General features: G+C 38.1%; 3 long non-coding RNA genes and 1 pseudogene across 4 annotated transcripts; 2 read left to right on the forward strand and 2 right to left on the reverse strand.

Moving 5' to 3' along the window:
• Window positions 1–126: 126 nt before the first annotated feature.
• On the forward strand, window positions 127–5,395 carry LOC135566610 (uncharacterized). Its single transcript, XR_010462139.1, has 3 exons — window positions 127–224; window positions 542–598; window positions 3,180–5,395. It is a non-coding gene; the product is annotated as an uncharacterized LOC135566610 (long non-coding RNA).
• Window positions 1,149–1,350, forward strand: LOC115126098 (U2 spliceosomal RNA; annotated as a pseudogene).
• Window positions 5,396–6,464: 1,069 nt separating the features above from the next.
• On the reverse strand, window positions 6,465–9,884 carry LOC135566609 (uncharacterized). The gene is made up of 3 exons (XR_010462138.1): window positions 7,847–9,884; window positions 7,497–7,719; window positions 6,465–7,189 (listed from the first exon to the last, which is right to left on the reverse strand). It is a non-coding gene; the product is annotated as an uncharacterized LOC135566609 (long non-coding RNA).
• A 1,438-nt stretch (window positions 9,885–11,322) lies between these two features.
• On the reverse strand, window positions 11,323–16,950 carry LOC135566611 (uncharacterized). Of its 2 annotated transcripts, none has more exons than XR_010462140.1 (4): window positions 16,789–16,950; window positions 12,829–12,945; window positions 12,479–12,701; window positions 11,323–12,169 (listed from the first exon to the last, which is right to left on the reverse strand). It is a non-coding gene; the product is annotated as an uncharacterized LOC135566611 (long non-coding RNA). The 2 variants fall into 2 exon arrangements; XR_010462141.1 differs by lacking the exon at window positions 16,789–16,950 and adding an exon at window positions 15,470–16,206.
• Window positions 16,951–18,508: the final 1,558 nt, after the last annotated feature.

Consider the following 18,508-nt stretch of genomic DNA (forward strand, 5'->3'; position numbering starts at 1 on the left):
AAAGATTCAGTGAAAAGTGTGACGGAGCGGTTTCTAAAGCTCCACTGTTGCTTAGCTGTACTGAAGGGATGAAATGTCAGTTATAAAGCGGTTATTGCTATTGTAAACATTGCAGCACTATTTATCACAAATTCATGAAGCTTTTTCTTATGGTATATTTTCAGACCTTACTGAGAGTTCAACCACTACAGCAGCCCCACAACCATCTACAACCACACGAGGAGGTATTATTGTCACCTGATCTTTAACCTGGAAGAAGATAATGCAGGGTTTCCCAAACTTCAACCGGGGGACCCCAGGGGATACACATGTTGGCGTTCTTTTTTCCCGAGCACTACATGGCTAATTTTAAAATAATCAACTTTCATCAAGCTTATTTAAATAAGCTGTGTAGTGCTAAGTCAAAAACCAAAACGTACACCCCTTGGGGTCCCCATGACCAAGTTTGGGAAACGCTGAGATTAAGAACCATCTTCGTACTGCAGAAATAATTGTTATTCAAGCATGACAACAGTGTATTTGGCATATGATATATTTTCAGGTAGCACTGAGAGTCTGACCACCACAGCAGCCCCACAACGATCTTCAACCACACCAGGTATAATCATCGTCTGATCTTTAAGTTTAAGTAGATTGTGAGTTGTGCAGTAATAGCAGAACTCTGTTCAAATAGTATAACAAATCTACCAAGCACTTAATGAGCTTGTGTGTTGCAGTAGAACCAACAGAACTGTACCAAAAGTGAAAACCCTGCAGATCTGTATTTTTGAAAAGCCACATTTTCACCTCACATAGACAGCTGTGTTGTGAACTGACACACAGCAACATTCTAAATGTGGGAAAGGGGATATCTAGTCAGTTGTACAACTGAAATGTGTCTTCCTCATTTAACCCAACCCCTCTGAATCAGAGCGATAACGGGATCCCTGTTTGTATTTGAAATCAAATACATTCCAAGTTGTTTTGGGATCTGTCATGTAGAACTAGAAAGTAAAGTTGTCTAACTCGATGTCATGATCACCTCTGATCAGGAGCTAGAAGTGGGTCAGATCTGGTTTATGTGCCAATATGTTTTGGAATGTGTATGGTTGTGTATTTGGCTCCTCTGGCCATATTTAGTTTGACAGTCGAGATACTTTTCAACTTTTTTGGCTTCTCTGCCTTTTGGCTAAGATCAAGTGTAGTATCTCTTAAAAATCTGTTCCAGTCAGTTTAATATCTGCTACGTCCCTTATCTGGGGACCATATATGAAATTGTATTTTGGAACGGGGAGATGGAATAGGGGCTTGCTCTGTCCCCTGCATGCATCGACCTAGTAATGCAGGCTCTCCAGGAAGGGTGCACCTCTCTGGCTGCAGGTAGCCTAGTGGTTAGAGAGGTGAGCCAACAACAAGAAGGTTGCCAGTTTGAATCCCGAGTCGTGAGGGAAGTGAACCCACCCCCCCCCCCACACACACACACAACTGCTCCAGGTTAGACAGGCTCCTACCTGTCCAACCTGTATATGTGCGGCTGACCGGAGCGGGAGAGTAAAGCGTAATCATAATCCAGACGCTGAGACGTCGTCCTGCGTCCCATTGTCACATAGCTACGCAATTCTGAGACTCATCTCCCAGTACGCGTTCCCTATTAATTTAAATGTTTAGACAGTTATAGAAATAGCTTGAATTCGATCCCAATGCTCCAATATTTTAGAACACTGCTGTGCGTACATGTTTGATACTCTGATAGACCCTTAAGTGCTGAAGCAGGGTCAGTGCAGCAGCATGGTATTAAATGTTGAGACTATACATTAGCGGTTGGATGTCAAATTGTAAACATTAGGCCTAGCTAGATAGATCAAAAGTTAGCTCGCTAGTTAACTATGTATTAAACACTTTCCATAGAATTTCAAAGTGCCTAAAGAGCAACAAAACAAACAAGCAAAGGTCAAGTCTTTCAAAGCTGCATCCTCCAAAGATGGAGGGTCAGTTCATGGCTTGAGCGCCAGGAGCGAGACAGAGGATGGTAGATGACGATAAGGGAGTCTGCTGTCTGCTGAAGCTCCTGTAGATGGCAAGTCTGGGAACCAGCCTGAGTCGTATAGCCACTGGACTTCTCCTCTTCCACTCTGTAGCACCCACTTGGGTGATGCCTCAGCAGCTCTGCGCGCCAGACATCTCACCACACTAAGTTCAGAATAGTAGCCAGTCGTCCACTCTACGAGCCCTCTGCCTTAGCTCTGCTGGGTTCCACTGTCTCATTCCTCTCACACTTCAGCCACCAACTCAAATGATGTTCTCAAAAGAAAAAAAAAGATTGTACTGTGTCCAGATGCATTTTTCAAGCAAAAACACTAGTCAGCTAGCTAGCCAGCCTAAGTGTTAACCTGTTAGTTAATTTGAAAATCCGTGGCTCAAACCCCCAGATATATGCAAAGAAAACACAATGTTATCAAAAATGAATAATTCAAAACAACTATGTACAAATTTACGGGAGCTCTGTTCTTAGGCCGCTACTGGGAGACGACATGGCAACTATAGAACATGTCCTAAACACCTTTCCAGCGCTGCGGGGGCATTACGTTTGTAGAAGTGTAATTTTGGTGTCATTTGCGCAAGTTTTGGACCACATGAAAGCTGCTGAGATTGCATTCTTTCCTACAATAATTCAGAGAACGTTAGCAATATAGAACGCATGGAAATGTATAAATTAATGTCAATATATCTCCCCTGAAACCTGAATGCATACGCTACTCTTAAGATATTAATCCCATTACCTTGCTTCAATTTTAACTGTGGGAATTAGGCCTTTTTAAAAATGTTTTTTGTAATTGTTTCAATATTTTATATCAATACTTTAGCACACCAGATTCTATTGCTCAATAGGACTTTGAAAAGCAGAATTGGGTGTTTGAGCAGGGCTGTAACAAAAGCATGCATACCCATTAGATGGAATGTTAGCCACATGTTTTATACAGTACGTTTACTTTTTTCACCATATTGCGTATCTAATACCACAAGTATTATATCAAAGTCCATGTTAGTTTTGTAGTAGTGCTATCAAGTAATTTCCTGTTGTGAGAAATCATTACATAACATGGGTTTACTTGTATGGCAGTTTGCATTCATTTATATGTTAGTACTAGAACCAGGAAATAATCTAGTACTAGAACGGTTCTTTTTTTCTGTCTCTCCAGGTCTACTTGTGGATCATCTTGCTGGGCTGGTACCAGTAGGCGGGCTGGTGGTGGTGGTGGTGGTGGTATGCATCAGGATATGTAAAAACAAAAAGTTGAAGGAAGAACCTCCCTTGGCCGAGCTCCAAGTTCTAAATCAAAACACATCAATGGGCACAGCAGAACAATGAAAATGATATCTTGTTACTAAGGCTGGCCAGACAATCTGGACCCTCTCTTTCTAAAACTATCCTCCGCCATTGTTGCAACCCCTATTACCAGCCTGTTCAACCTCTCTTTTGTATCGTCCAAGATCCCTAAAGATTGGAAAGCTGCCGCGGTCATCCCCCTCTTCAAAGGGGGTGACACCCAAGACCCAAATCACCTTATACCACCCACCACTGTGACCTGTATGCTCTAGTCGGCTGGCCCTCGCTACATATTCATCACCAGACTCACTGGCTCCAGGTCATCTATAAGTCTATACTAGGTAAAGCTCCGCCTTATCTCAGTTCACTGGTCACGATAACAACACCCACCCGTAGCACACGTTCCAGCAGGTATATCTCACTGATCATCCCCAAAGCCAACACCTCATTTGGCCGCCTTTCCGTCCAGGTCTCTGCTGACTGACTGGAACGAATTGCAAAAATCGCTGAAGTTGGAGACTTATTTCCCTCACCAACTTTAAACATCAACTATCTGAGCAGCTAACCGATCGCTGCAGCTGTACATAGTCAATCTCTAAATAGCCCACCCAATCTACCTACCCCATCCCATACTGTTTTTATTGTATTTACTTTTCTGCTCTTTTGCACACCAGTATCTCTACTTGCACATCATCTGCTCATTTATCACCCATGTTAATCTGCTAAATTGTAATTATTTTCTCCTATGACCTATTTATTGCCTACCGCCTCATGCCTTTTGCACACACTGTATATAGACTTTCTTTTTTCTACTGTGTCATTGACTTGTTTATTGTTTACTCCATGTGTAACTCTGTTGTCTGTCACACTGCTATGCTTTATCTTGGCCAGGTCGCAGTTGCAAATGAGAACTTGTTCTCAACTAGCCTACCTGGTTAAATAAAGGTGAAATTAAAAATGGAAATATTGCCCTGTCTGTGGGCTTGCCATGAGCATTTCTAATCAATCAAATCAAACTCACGGGCATGTTGATTGCTGCTTTGCGCCGGTGGAATCTTTTTGAAAGTGCCTTCTAAATGCAATGTCCCATTCACTTCTATTGGGCGTCAGCTAGTGGTGGCTTAAGTTATGTGACGTTTTGAAGTGGCTGTTTAAAGGGAACAGAACAATGCATTACTGTTTCTCCTGGCCCAAAGACTTGACAGAGTGAGGAGCCTAACAATAAGTTGTGTAAAATCCTAAACTATCCCTTTAAACCCTCAGCCTTACTGTACAACTACTGTACTTTTCTTCAACCTTTATAACAGTTGATCATTGTCAGCATTACATTCTGTGTTCCCTATTCGGGGAGACGTTTATACAGAAGTGCACAATTTACTGTAATGTCATTATACTGATACCAAAACCATTATGTTCTATTGTATGATTACACCTCTTATGATAATGGGATCGTTCAAATACATATTTATGATCCAAGATTTTCTTTAAGGTCAACATAGTTGGATTTTATTTGTATTTTTTACTGAAGGTCATTTGAAAGTAACAAATTGTGCACACTGCTGTTTTTAAATGCACTTTTGTGACAACCTGATGTATGTACAGTTATCTAATTAATATTTTTGCTAATGTAGATGTGAATTGGCCCCCTCGCGATATTAAGACTGGTCGATACACAAACATTCCCTTCAGATAAACGTGACTGTTCTTTTTGTAATGATGGTTCCCTTCAAAAATTAGGGATCTTTTTTTGCCAACTGTCCAGCCATAATGAAATGCTACATTTGATCAGGTAACAATGTGGATGTCTTTTCAATGCTGTCTCATCCTCTATCACAGACCTTTTAGAAGGTCCTGAATCTCCTCTGATTTACTCTATTTTGTTTATGTATAGATGGCAATAATGTTTAGATGATTGAATCTATTTTAGAGAACTCCAAGGAAAATTCTGTGCAATGTTTGACTGACTGCGTTTAGTGTCTCAACTGTGTGGTCCACAATGTGTTTTAAAAATATATATTTTGTATTGTCAACCAGTTGTGGAGTGACACATGTTTCTAACCTTTTGAATAAAATCTTGCTCTTTTCTGATTTGTATCCAAGGTCTATTTGTTATTCACTGCGTTCCACTTTTTGTTACATTACAGCCTTATTCTAAAATGGAATATATTTGTTGTTTTCCTCAATCTACACACAATAGCTCATAATAACAAGGAAAACATGTTTTTTAGAAATTTCTATCTAATTAATAAAACATTCAAAACATACCTTATTTACATAAGTATTCAGACTCGAAATTAAGCTCCGATGCATCCTGTTTCCATTGATCCTCTTTGATTGTTTCTAAATCTTGATTGGAGTCCACCTGTGGTAAATTCAATTGATTGGACATGATTTGGAAAGCTAAACAAGGTCCCACAGTTGGCAGTGCATGTCAGAGGTAAAAAACCAAGCCATGAGATCGAAGGAATTGTCCGTAGAGCTCAGAGACAGGATTGTGGCGAGGCACAGATCTGGGGAAAGGTATTGAAACATTTCTGCAGCATTGAAGTTCCCCAAGAATACAGTGGCCTCCATCATGCTTAAATGGATTGGTCAGGGAGATGACCAAGATCCTGTTGGTCACTGATGGAGCTCCAGAGTTCCTCTGTGGAGATGGGAGAACCTTCTAGAAGGACAACAATCTATGCAGCACTCCACCAATCAGGTCTTTATGGTGGAGTGGCCAGACGGAAGCCACTCCTCAGTAAAAGGCACATAACAGCCCACTTGGAGTTTGCCAAAAGGCAGCTAAAGGACTGACCATGAGAAACAAGATTCTCTGGTCTGATGAAACCAAGATTGAACTCTGGCCTGAATGCCAATTGTCCCGTCTGGAGGAAAACTGGCATCATTCATATGATGAAGCATGGTCTGAATACTTATGTAAATGTGATATTTACTTATTTTTTATATATATGTATATATATGTGTGCACACGTGCCAAAATGTAAACATTTTTTTTGCTTTGTAATGAAATGGTATTGTGTGTAGACTGATGAAGAAAATATAATTTAATCAATTTTAGAATAAGCTGTAACGTAACAATGCGGGGGAAAAGTCACGCGGGTCTGAATACATTCTGAATACACTACATACAGTATAACAGCAGGTTGTTGCGTTTCAGATTTAAAAATATATTTATAGTTGCAGATTTATGGTTAAACCACTACTGTTTTGATAATTGGTCCGTGGATGGAATGGTAGATATGACGTGAATGATTTATGATCACATGTCTACAATGATCTTGTTCAATACATTTCTATCTCTAACACCCTGAACATACTGGTCATGCAATCAACACTGGAATAACACAATAAATACAAAGATGTGAAACCAATCTGGACACATGTAGATCCCATCGTCCACCTACTTAGATGTATGGAGTGGCAGAAGTTTAACCCCGTGTGTCACAGGAGACTTCATAAAACACCAGAAATGTTACTTTTACTCTCAGTATCTTTACATTTTATTCCTGTTTGTCCTCCTATACTCACTCTTGGTCCTCTAGATGACAGGCTTCAACCAAATTGTTCCAGAATCCTCATTTTGTCAGGATCTACAGTGTAAGAGGACAGCTATTTTTTTTTATCTTCATGAAATGCGCAATAAACACCAATGACCGATTTACAGACCGTGAGTTGCACCACATAAGTATTTAAAAAAGACATTTCAGAAAGCTGATTCAATGTGAAAATTAGAATTATTGGGTGCAAATCATTTCTTAGGAGGTCGTCAACAGCAGAAGACACAGAGAGCAGACCCCAGTACAGAGAACATGGGGGCTATGATCAAGGTGATAAACCATGACAACTTCATCCCAACAACAGTAGTAGAGAGCTGATCTGAAATGACAGAATGACAGAATGCCTTCTGGTGTGGGAATATAAAGATTTAATCAGACTTTATTATATTTATCACAATTGAAAAACAATTCTAAACATACTGTATTGAAAACAATCAAGAAATGTATCAAGTGCATGTGAGTACATAAATATTATATTTGTTTCTTCCTACTATGCTTTGGTATAGATTTATAATTTAAATACATAACCTGAATTGACTGAGATTAAACATTGACCAGGTGGATATTTTTAGAACACTCCCAATGCAAAACCACAGTTATGAAGTCATAATGCAGAGTTTACTCACCACCACTGATAAGGGAGAGCTTGGTCCCACTTCCGATCTCAAATATGTTAGCCCTCTGCTCAACACAGTAGTACAGACCCACGTCACTCTCTGAGATGTTCAGTATGCTCAGATTGCTTCTGAACAGGCCTGTGTAATACACTGACTCGAAAACCACATGATCTCGTCCAGGGTAATGTCACAGCCGATGTGTCCCCTGGTTTCACTAGAATCTCATTTTGACCTGCTCCCAAAGCCCCAGAGCATATGGACATTTAAAGGTTTTAACCCTTATTAATAAACAGAATACTGAAACCTAATCAAATATAAACAATGTATCTACCAAGTGGATAAAATACATTTCTACTCACAACATAGAATTGTTAGAGCTGTTCTCTTTTTCATCGTTTCTTGGCAGTTCCTGAAAGAACTGCATAGGATGTGAATGCATCAACACATTTCTTTTTTTCTGTGGTTAACAAGTCCACCTACCACCGGTACAGGAAACAAAGAGAGCCACCAAGAGCCCATCAAGCCATGGTTTGAACTGTATCAGAATGTTAAAAAAAAAAACTGCTCTCATGTTTTCAAGATTCCTCCATTTAACTTTTTGTATTTGCTCATAGAACAGCCAATAGCACAGTTCTATTGAATAAATACTGGAAATGAACAGCTCCATGCAGTGCAGAGGTCATGGAACAAATACATTGCTGTTAACAAACACTGTGGAATAAAACACAATGTTCTTCATCAAATTCATGAGATTTTTGCAAGTAAACTGACAGTGAAAGTTGATCATTTACATTTTAGTCAAAACATGCGAAGGATCAGTAAATCTAGTCGCTGTTCTGCGAAATACATTCTTAATGTGCGTTTCTGATTGACTAATATGTCAGGGGGTAAACATTTTAGGAAATGGTTATTATGCTCCACCACACCCCCAACACTTTAATTTCATGTTTAAGTTTTCTGTAAGTGAAGACTGGGAGGCTGTTCCTGTTACAACGCATGATGAGGACCATGATGACTCTCATCATCAAAAGTGAGTATTGTCTATGAAAATCAAATAATGAATATATGAGACAAATAGTTTGACCATTTAGAATAAAAGCATTTTATGTATTTAGTTCCACCATTTTGAAAAATCTGTAACACTTTACACTACAGTGCCCTTATTACTGTGTAATTATACCTGTACGTGCAGATGAACAAGTATTGTAATTACTCATTGTTACATTGTACTTACACTAACTTACAGCAGTAACCTACCCTAGGTACAATGTAATGATTGTAATGAGTGATTGCAAGACTTAAATTGTTCTTACAGGACTAATTACACAGTAATAAGAGCACTGTAATGTAAAGTGTTATCAAAAAATCACACCGTAAATATTTGTCAACAAAGACCTACAGAGAGGAAGCTAGCCTTTTTTTTTTTTTCAAACCTTTATTTATCCAGGAAAGTCAGTTAAGAACAAATTCTTATTTTCAATGACGGCCTAGGAACAGTGGGTTAACTGCCTATTCAGGAGCAGAACGACAGATTTGTACCTTGTCAGCTCGGGGGTTTGAACTTGCAACCTTCCGGTCACTAGCCCAACGCTCTAACCTCTACCCTGCCGCCTAACATGGGGAATACGATGGAAAACTCTGCTATCTCTCTTTAAAAAAAAAAAAAAACACGTCAACGGACAGCAGAACTATGAAGGTTGGCTAGGCACTATGTTTTTGCCCTGTCTGTGGGCTTGTGATAAGCATTTCTAATCAATCAAATCAAACTCAGGGGCATGTTTTTTGCTGGTCTGCTCTGGTGGAATCTTTTTGAAATTGCTTTCTAAATGCAATGTCCCATTCACTTCTATTGGGCGTCAGCTATGTGACGTTTTGAAGTGGCTGTTTAAAGGGAACAGAACAATGCATTACTGTTTCTCCTGGCCCAAAGCCTTGACAGAGTGAGGAGCCTAACAATAAGTTGTGTAAAATCCTAAACTATCCCTTTAAACCCTCAGCCTTACTGTACAACTACTGTACTTTTCTTCAACCTTTATAACAGTTGATCATTGTCAGCATTACATTCTGTGTTCCCTATTCGGGGAGACGTTTATACAGAAGTGCACAATTTACTGTTAATGTCATTATACTGATACCAAAACCATTATGTTCTATTGTATGATTACACCTCTTATGATAATGGGATCGTTCAAATACATATTTATGATCCAAGATTTTCTTTAAGGTCAACATAGTTGGATTTTATTTGTATTTTTTTACTGAAGGTCATTTGAAAGTAACAAATTGTGCACACTGCTGTTTTTAAATGCACTTTTGTGACAACCTGATGTATGTACAGTTATCTAATTAATATTTTTGCTAAAGTAGATGTGAATTGGCCCTCGCGATATTAAGACTGGTCGATACACAAACATTCCCTTCAGATAAACGTGACTGTTCTTTTTGTAATGATGGTTCCTTCAAAAATTAGGGATCTTTTTTGTCAACTGTCCAGCCATAATGAAATGCTACATTTGATCAGGTAACAATGTGGATGTCTTTTCAATGCTGTCTCATCTCTATCACAGACCTTTTAGAAGGTCCTGAATCTCCTCTTATTTACTCTATTTTGTTTATGTATAGATGGCAATAATGTTTAGATGATTGAATCTATTTTAGAGAACTCAAGGAAAATTCTGTGCAATGTTTGACTGACTGCGTTTAGTGTCTCAACTGTGGTCCACAATGTGTTTTAAAAATATATATTTTGTATTGTCAACCAGTTGTGGAGTGACACATGTTTCTAACCTTTGAATAAAATCTTGCTCTTTTCTGATTTGTATCCAAGGTCTATTTGTTATTCACTGCGTTCCACTTTTTGTTACATTACAGCCTTATTCTAAAATGGAATATATTTGTTGTTTTCCTCAATCTACACACAATAGCTCATAATAACAAGGAAAACATGTTTTTAGAAATTTCTATCTAATTAATAAAACATTCAAAACATACCTTATTTACATAAGTATTCAGACTCGAAATTAAGCTCTGATGCATCCTGTTTCCATTGATCCTCTTTGATTGTTTCTAAATCTTGATTGAGTCCACCTGTAAATTCAATTGATTGGACATGATTTGGAAAGCTAAACAAGGTCCCACAGTTGGCAGTGCATGTCAGAGGTAAAAACCAAGCCATGAGATCGAAGGAATTGTCCGTAGAGCTCAGAGACAGGATTGTGGCGAGGCACAGATCTGGGGAAAGGTATTGAAACATTTCTGCAGCATTGAAGTTCCCCAAGAATACAGTGGCCTCCATCATGCTTAAATGGATTGGTCAGGGAGATGACCAAGATCCTGTTGGTCACTGATGGAGCTCCAGAGTTCCTCTGTGGAGATGGGAGAACCTTCTAGAAGGACAACAATCTATGCAGCACTCCACCAATCAGGTCTTTATGGTGGAGTGGCCAGACGGAAGCCACTCCTCAGTAAAAGGCACATAACAGCCCACTTGGAGTTTGCCAAAAGGCAGCTAAAGGACTGACCATGAGAAACAAGATTCTCTGGTCTGATGAAACCAAGATTGAACTCTGGCCTGAATGCCAATTGTCCCGTCTGGAGGAAAACTGGCATCATTCATATGATGAAGCATGGTCTGAATACTTATGTAAATGTGATATTTACTTATTTTTTATATATATGTATATATATGTGTGCACACGTGCCAAAATGTAAACATTTTTTTTGCTTTGTAATGAAATGGTATTGTGTGTAGACTGATGAAGAAAAATATAATTTAATCAATTTTAGAATAAGCTGTAACGTGCTTTGTAATTAAATGGTATTGTGTGTAGACTGATGAAGAAAAATATAATTTAATCAATTTTAGAATAAGCTGTAACGTAACAATGCGGGAAAAAGTCACGCGGTCTGAATACATTCTGAATACACTACATACAGTATAACAGCAGGTTGTTGCGTTTCAGATTTAAAAATATATTTATAGTTGCAGATTTATGGTTAAACCACTACTGTTTTGATAATTGGTCCGTGGATGGAATGGTAGATATGACGTGAATGATTTATGATCACATGTCTACAATGATCTTGTTCAATACATTTCTATCTCTAACACCCTGAACATACTGGTCATGCAATCAACACTGGAATAACACAATAAATACAAAGATGTGAAACCAATCTGGACACATGTAGATCCCATCGTCCACCTACTTAGATGTATGGAGTGGCAGAAGTTTAACCCCGTGTGTCACAGGAGACTTCATAAAACACCAGAAATGTTACTTTTACTCTCAGTATCTTTACATTTTATTCCTGTTTGTCCTCCTATACTCACTCTTGGTCCTCTAGATGACAGGCTTCAACCAAATTGTTCCAGAATCCTCATTTTGTCAGGATCTACAGTGTAAGAGGACAGCTATTTTTTTTTATCTTCATGAAATGCGCAATAAACACCAATGACCGATTTACAGACCGTGAGTTGCACCACATAAGTATTTAAAAAAGACATTTCAGAAAGCTGATTCAATGTGAAAATTAGAATTATTGGGTGCAAATCATTTCTTAGGAGGTCGTCAACAGCAGAAGACACAGAGAGCAGACCCCAGTACAGAGAACATGGGGGGCTATGATCAAGGTGATAAACCATGACAACTTCATCCCAACAACAGTAGTAGAGAGCTGATCTGAAATGACAGAATGACAGAATGCCTTCTTGGTGTGGGAATATAAAGATTTAATCAGACTTTATTATATTTATCACAATTGAAAAACAATTCTAAACATACTGTATTGAAAACAATCAAGAAATGTATCAAGTGCATGTGAGTACATAAATATTATATTTGTTTCTTCCTACTATGCTTTGGTATAGATTTATAATTTAAATACATAACCTGAATTGACTGAGATTAAACATTGACCAGGTGGATATTTTTTAGAACACTCCCAATGCAAAACCACAGTTATGAAGTCATAATGCAGAGTTTACTCACCACCACTGATAAGGGAGAGCTTGGTCCCACTTCCGATCTCAAATATGTTAGCCCTCTGCTCAACACAGTAGTACAGACCCACGTCACTCTCTGAGATGTTCAGTATGCTCAGATTGCTTCTGAACAGGCCTGTGTAATACACTGACTCGAAAACCACATGATCTCGTCCAGGGTAATGTCACAGCCGATGTGTCCCCTGGTTTCACTAGAATCTCATTTTGACCTGCTCCCAAAGCCCCAGAGCATATGGACATTTAAAGGTTTTAACCCTTATTAATAAACAGAATACTGAAACCTAATCAAATATAAACAATGTATCTACCAAGTGGATAAAATACATTTCTACTCACAACATAGAATTGTTAGAGCTGTTCTCTTTTTCATCGTTTCTTGGCAGTTCCTGAAAGAACTGCATAGGATGTGAATGCATCAACACATTTCTTTTTTTCTGTGGTTAACAAGTCCACCTACCACCGGTACAGGAAACAAAGAGAGCCACCAAGAGCCCATCAAGCCATGGTTTGAACTGTATCAGAATGTTAAAAAAAAAAACTGCTCTCATGTTTTCAAGATTCCTCCATTTAACTTTTTGTATTTGCTCATAGAACAGCCAATAGCACAGTTCTATTGAATAAATACTGGAAATGAACAGCTCCATGCAGTGCAGAGGTCATGGAACAAATACATTGCTGTTAACAAACACTGTGGAATAAAACACAATGTTCTTCATCAAATTCATGAGATTTTTGCAAGTAAACTGACAGTGAAAGTTGATCATTTACATTTTAGTCAAAACATGCGAAGGATCAGTAAATCTAGTCGCTGTTCTGCGAAATACATTCTTAATGTGCGTTTCTGATTGACTAATATGTCAGGGGGTAAACATTTTAGGAAATGGTTATTATGCTCCACCACACCCCCAACACTTTAATTTCATGTTTAAGTTTTCTGTAAGTGAAGACTGGGAGGCTGTTCCTGTTACAACGCATGATGAGGACCATGATGACTCTCATCATCAAAAGTGAGTATTGTCTATGAAAATCAAATAATGAATATATGAGACAAATAGTTTGACCATTTAGAATAAAAGCATTTTATGTATTTAGTTCCACCATTTTGAAAAATCTGTAACACTTTACACTACAGTGCCCTTATTACTGTGTAATTATACCTGTACGTGCAGATGAACAAGTATTGTAATTACTCATTGTTACATTGTACTTACACTAACTTACAGCAGTAACCTACCCTAGGTACAATGTAATGATTGTAATGAGTGATTGCAAGACTTAAATTGTTCTTACAGGACTAATTACACAGTAATAAGAGCACTGTAATGTAAAGTGTTATCAAAAAATCACACCGTAAATATTTGTCAACAAAGACCTACAGAGAGGAAGCTAGCCTTTTTTTTTTTTTTTTTTTTCAAACCTTTATTTATCCAGGAAAGTCAGTTAAGAACAAATTCTTATTTTCAATGACGGCCTAGGAACAGTGGGTTAACTGCCTATTCAGGAGCAGAACGACAGATTTGTACCTTGTCAGCTCGGGGTTTGAACTTGCAACCTTCCGGTCACTAGCCCAACGCTCTAACCTCTACCCTGCCGCCTAACATGGGGAATACGATGGAAAACTCTGCTATCTCTCTTTAAAAAAAAACACGTCAACGGACAGCAGAACTATGAAGGTTGGCTAGGCACTATGTTTTTGCCCTGTCTGTGGGCTTGTGATAAGCATTTCTAATCAATCAAATCAAACTCAGGGGCATGTTTTTTGCTGGTCTGCTCTGGTGGAATCTTTTTGAAATTGCTTTCTAAATGCAATGTCCCATTCACTTCTATTGGGCGTCAGCTATGTGACGTTTTGAAGTGGCTGTTTAAAGGGAACAGAACAATGCATTACTGTTTCTCCTGGCCCAAAGCCTTGACAGAGTGAGGAGCCTAACAATAAGTTGTGTAAAATCCTAAACTATCCCTTTAAACCCTCAGCCTTACTGTACAACTACTGTACTTTTCTTCAACCTTTATAACAGTTGATCATTGTCAGCATTACATTCTGTGTTCCCTATTCGGGGAGACGTTTATACAGAAGTGCACAATTTACTGTAATGTCATTATAGTGATACCAAAACCATTATATTCTATTGTATGATTACACCTCTTATGATAATGGGATCGTTCAAATACATATTTATGATCCAAGATTTTCTTTAAGGTCAACATAGTTGGATTTTATTTGTATTTTTTTTTACTGAAGGTCATTTGAAAGTAACAAATTGTGCACACTGCTGTTTTTAAATGCACTTTTGTGACAACCTGATGTATGTACAGTTATCTAATTAATATTTTTGCTAAAGTAGATGTGAATTGGCCCCTCGCGATATTAAGACTGGTCGATACACAAACATTCCCTTCAGATAAACGTGACTGTTCTTTTTGTAATGATGGTTCCCTTCAAAAATTAGGGATCTTTTTTTGTCAACTGTCCAGCCATAATGAAATGCTACATTTGATCAGGTAACAATGTGGATGTCTTTTCAATGCTGTCTCATCCTCTATCACAGACCTTTTAGAAGGTCCTGAATCTCCTCTTATTTACTCTATTTTGTTTATGTATAGATGGCAATAATGTTTAGATGATTGAATCTATTTTAGAGAACTCCAAGGAAAATTCTGTGCAATGTTTGACTGACTGCGTTTAGTGTCTCAACTGTGTGGTCCACAATGTGTTTTAAAAATATATATTTTGTATTGTCAACCAGTTGTGGAGTGACACATGTTTCTAACCTTTTGAATAAAATCTTGCTCTTTTCTGATTTGTATCCAAGGTCTATTTGTTATTCACTGCGTTCCACTTTTTGTTACATTACAGCCTTATTCTAAAATGGAATATATTTGTTGTTTTCCTCAATCTACACACAATAGCTCATAATAACAAGGAAAACATGTTTTTAGAAATTTCTATCTAATTAATAAAACATTCAAAACATACCTTATTTACATAAGTATTCAGACTCGAAATTAAGCTCCGATGCATCCTGTTTCCATTGATCCTCTTTGATTGTTTCTAAATCTTGATTGGAGTCCACCTGTGGTAAATTCAATTGATTGGACATGATTTGGAAAGCTAAACAAGGTCCCACAGTTGGCAGTGCATGTCAGAGGTAAAAAACCAAGCCATGAGATCGAAGGAATTGTCCGTAGAGCTCAGAGACAGGATTGTGGCGAGGCACAGATCTGGGGAAAGGTATTGAAACATTTCTGCAGCATTGAAGTTCCCCAAGAATACAGTGGCCTCCATCATGCTTAAATGGATTGGTCAGGGTGATGACCAAGATCCTGTTGGTCACTGATGGAGCTCCAGAGTTCCTCTGTGGAGATGGGAGAACCTTCTAGAAGGACAACAATCTATGCAGCACTCAGGTCTTTATGGTGGAGTGGCCAGACTGAAGCCACTCTTCAGTAAAAGGCACATAACAGTCCACTTGGAGTTTGCCAAAAGGCAGCTAAAGGACTGACCATGAGAAACAAGATTCTCTGGTCTGATGAAACCAAGATTGAACTCTGGCCTGAATGCCAATTGTCCCGTCTGGAGGAAAACTGGCATCATTCATATGATGAAGCATGGTCTGAATACTTATGTAAATGTGATATTTACTTATTTTTTATATATATGTATATATATGTGTGCACACGTGCCAAAATGTAAACATTTTTTTTGCTTTGTAATGAAATGGTAAACTGATGAAGAAAAATATAATTTAATCAATTTTAGAATTTTGCTTTGTAATTAAATGGTATTGTGTGTAGACTGATGAAGAAAAATATAATTTAATCAATTTTAGAATAAGCTGTAACGTAACAATGCGGGAAAAAGTCACGCGGTCTGAATACATTCTGAATACACTACATACAGTATAACAGCAGGTTGTTGCGTTTCAGATTTAAAAATATATTTATAGTTGCAGATTTATGGTTAAACCACTACTGTTTTGATAATTGGTCCGTGGATGGAATGGTAGATATGACGTGAATGATTTAAGATCACATGTCTACAATGATCTTGTTCAATACATTTCTATCTCTAACACCCTGAACATACTGGTCATGCAATCAACACTGGAATAACACAATAAATACAAAGATGTGAAACCAATCTGGACACATGTAGATCCCATCGTCCACCTACTTAGATGTATGGAGTGGCAGAAGTTTAACCGTGTGTCACAGGAGACTTCATAAAACACCAGAAATGTTACTTTTACTCTCAGTATCTTTACATTTTATTCCTGTTTGTCCTCCTATACTCACTCTTGGTCCTCTAGATGACAGGCTTCAACCAAATTGTTCCAGAATCCTCATTTTGTCAGGATCTACAGTGTAAGAGGACAGCTATTTTTTTTTATCTTCATGAAATGCGCAATAAACACCAATGACCGATTTACAGACCGTGAGTTGCACCACATAAGTATTTAAAAAGACATTTCAGAAAGCTGATTCAATGTGAAAATTAGAATTATTGGGTGCAAATCATTTTTAGGAGGTCGTCAACAGCAGAAGACACAGAGAGCAGACCCCAGTACAGAGAACATGGGGCTATGATCAAGGTGATAAACCATGACAACTTCATCCCAACAACAGTAGTAGAGAGCTGATCTGAAATGACAGAATGACAGAATGCCTTCTTGGTGTGGGAATATAAAGATTTAATCAGACTTTATTATATTTATCACAATTGAAAAACAATTCTAAACATACTGTATTGAAAACAATCAAGAAATGTATCAAGTGCATGAGTACATAAATATTATATTTGTTTCTTCCTACTATGCTTTGGTATAGATTTATAATTTAAATACATAACCTGAATTGACTGAGATTAAACATTGACCAGGTGGATATTTTTAGAACACTCCCAATGCAAAACCACAGTTATGAAGTCATAATGCAGAGTTTACTCACCACCACTGATAAGGAGAGCTTGGTCCCACTTCCGATCTCAAATATGTTAGCCCTCTGCTCAACACAGTAGTACAGACCCACGTCACTCTCTGAGATGTTCAGTATGCTCAGATTGCTTCGGAACAGGCCTGTGTCATACACTGACTCGAAAACGACCATCAAACCTTTGTTGAGGCTCAGGGGTGTATTTGTCTTTATAGTGATGGCTACTGAAAGAGTGGCATCAGGACGAAGAGCAAACCACATGACCTCGTACTCCAGGGTAATGTCACAGCCAAGGGTGACTGTGTCCCCTGGTTCCACTAGAATCTCATTTTGACCTGCTCCAAAAGCCTCACAGAACACGGAACCTTTCATAAAAACAAAGACCATATTATTGACTGAGGCTATTTAAATAAAATGTTCATAACACATTTACATTTTTTAGACCAAATTAACAGAGTACTTAAACCTAATGAAATATAAACAATGTATCTCCCAAGTGGATAAAATACATTTCTACTTACAGCATAGAATTGTTAGAGCTGTTCTCTTCTTCATTGTTTCCTGTCAGTTACTGAAAGAAGGATGTGAATGCAAGTTCCTTTTTTTTTCTGCGTGTACAAGTCCACCTACCACAGGTACAGGAAACAAAGAGGGCCACCGAGAGCCAGTCAAGGAAAGGTTTAAACTGTATCAGAAGGTTTTTTTAACTGCTCTCAAGTGTGCAAGATTCCTCCATTCATTGTTTTTTGTTGCAACTACGCTGTGATAGTTGAAGTTGAACTATCCTTTCAATTTGAGTCAAAATGTGTAGGAAAAGTACATCTAAGCCCAGTTCTGAGAAATACATTCTAAATGTGCTTTTCTGATTGGATGCCTGGGGATGAACCTTTAGGAAGTGGTTATTGTGCTCCACCACACCCCAACACACTTTCATTTCATGTTTAAGTTTTCTGTAAGTGAGGACTGGGAGGCTGTTCCTGTTACAACGCATGATGAGGACCATGATGACTCTCATCATCAAAAGTGAGTATTGTCTATGAAAATCAAATAATGAATATATGAGACAAATAGTTTGACCATTTAG

The sequence above is a fragment of the Oncorhynchus nerka genome, unplaced genomic scaffold (assembly GCF_034236695.1).
Source record: "Oncorhynchus nerka isolate Pitt River unplaced genomic scaffold, Oner_Uvic_2.0 unplaced_scaffold_4018, whole genome shotgun sequence".
Classification (NCBI taxonomy): Eukaryota; Metazoa; Chordata; class Actinopteri; order Salmoniformes; family Salmonidae; genus Oncorhynchus; species Oncorhynchus nerka.